Below are 2,491 nucleotides of genomic sequence, written 5' to 3' on the forward strand. Positions count from 1 at the left end.
TAAGTCCAGCAACACACTTGCTTGCTTTTTGTAGCTAAAGGCAGCTACAGAGACGATTCAACTAATAAAATATTCAGCTTTTTCTACTTTTTCAGCTAAATTCAGCAACAAATATACACAGTTTACAGCATTCGCACGCATTTTCAGCAGGAAATGCATTTTCTAGTTGTGTCTGATGTTTGGCAATCCATCCCCGGTTATCTTTTTACCCTTGGACTTTTTGTTTATGTCTACGATGCTGTCGACTATTCTCAGGAATTGTCAATGTATACCCAGCTTTTTTTTCTTGTACGCCATTTAAAGGTTTCGGGTACCTACTTACTGTATATTGTGTATGTCTTTGCTTTATTTTAACTAAAAGAAAAATTCAAAATAAAGTATTACAAAAAAAAAGAAATGTCAGAATGTATTCTTTTTTTTTTTTTTTTTATGTTAATTTTCATGGCTCTGTCGTCTAAGTTATATTAATAAGCATTTTTTTTTAAATTATTTTATATATTTTAATTTTATTTAGGTTTTGTCCGTGTGGGCATGTGCGGGTGGAGGGAGGGAGGGAGGGGGGAGTCTAGTGCGTGTACTGTGGTACTGTGATATTACAATATAAATGAAATGGCATCGATTACTGTACACTATAATGAAATAAAAAGATTTGTAAAAAAAAAAAGAATGTGCAGGTTTTAACTAATATGGCAGCACTGGGAAAATGCAAGTGCACTTGGCATTCTCCAAAAATGTTTTCAATTTGCGTTTTCCTTCACTTAGAAAATAACACAAAGATGCTATAAATATAGAGATGATTCTCCAGCCTGGTGTTGGTCAAAATTACACCCTGTCCTGAAAATCAAGGTCACAATCCAAAACCGACTATGCTGCTGGCACCCGCTGCTCTGACCTCACACCAGCAGCAGGACAAACTCAGCCTGACCTTGGAGCAGCCGGGGAGAGTTGGCACCTTTATACAAGAGTGAGACACACAGTGACTCAGCATGCCAGTGACCAGTTGACCTTTAACCGCCACGCTGCACTATATCATGCACACGTGTGTGCTCAAGTATATCAGAAATCCTGGCTCATCAAGTGTTTGTATGCAGTCTTTTATATCAACCATGAAGATAAAAACTCAAAAAGCTAAATCCTGCAGGTACATTAGCTTTCAATAAGCAAAGTGCTACATACAAAATTTGAATTATTGGACAAGTTGCAGTAAAAACAGATGGGTTTTCTGCTGTGCTAATATCAGTGGGTAGAGTCTCTCCAGTTTGGGGCCAGGAAAGCAAACAGGTGAGTTTTTGTTGAGGGGTCCCACTCGCAGTGAAGGAGTTGCAGGCCAATCGGCTGGTGCAGATACTGCACTGATTGGTTTAAACATATGGTGACATAGGAAGGGCAGCCAGCGAAGGTGGACAAGCGATGGAGTGTTTGTTCTACTGACAGGAGCTATCGTACCTTCTCAGACTCCACAAAGTGAGTGGCAACTCCAGCTCTCTGCACGTCACGACCCTTCAGACGGAATCCCGTCAATGCCAGAAATAGTCCCAGCTGCCCCTGCAGCCTTGGCAGGAAATAGCCCCCTCCCACATCAGGGAATAGGCCTGTCAAAATAAAACAGAAAATAATACACATTCAGTTCATAAAGACCACCCCTCACTGTTCACTCTGTCAAGGTACCCAACAATTACACCAAAGCAGGACATAGACTGGATTTTGGGGCTGATTTTGATATGAATGTTGCTGACATTTGATATATAACATCCTATAGTGATGCAAATCCATTTGAATTGTTCAAAAGCTAGCAAGGTTTCCTGAAAATTAAGAGGAATTTCATTACTAACCGCCCCATAAATAACAAGTGGATAAACAAGTAAAGAATATTAGGCTTGTTTTTTTATGACACTGCATCACAGAAGCATTCATTTTAATAAAACAGCAAGGGTTGGAACTTATTTATTCATTATGGATTAGTTTCTGGTGGTTAATTTTACATATACAAGTCAATCCTTTAGTCTAAAACATAAAAACAAGTGAAAACATCAGTGCCCTGTATGTTGTGAAAAACTGAAAAATATGTAGGAAAAACAATTAAATATGTCCCTCGACCAATGCATTAATCAATTATTGGCTGCAGATCAATAACTAACTATTTAAACCAGCATATTGTAGCTTTTTTATGCTGATTGTAAAATAAAAAAGGACAGCAGTCATTGTTCTCAATATTGACCCTCCCTTCTAAAATATGTATCCACCTCAGTCAGAAGTGATTTATGTCCAGTAGGATTAAGTACATCCGTTATCAAAACAAAAAAATTATTGCTGGCAAAAGCTAAACAAGCGGTTTACGAGCAATTATGATTATGAAAGATATACAGTCTTAATCTATACGGAATGTACTCTGATTCTCAATAAGGTCTCCATTCGATTTCAATATTTAGACAGATTCCATTGGTCAACGTCGGGTTTCAGACGACTTTCGTATCGTGACAAGAGGTGAAGG

Source organism: Notothenia coriiceps, unplaced genomic scaffold, assembly GCF_000735185.1.
Source record: "Notothenia coriiceps isolate Sejong01 unplaced genomic scaffold, NC01 NC01_scaffold00010479, whole genome shotgun sequence".
NCBI lineage: Eukaryota > Metazoa > Chordata > Actinopteri > Perciformes > Nototheniidae > Notothenia > Notothenia coriiceps.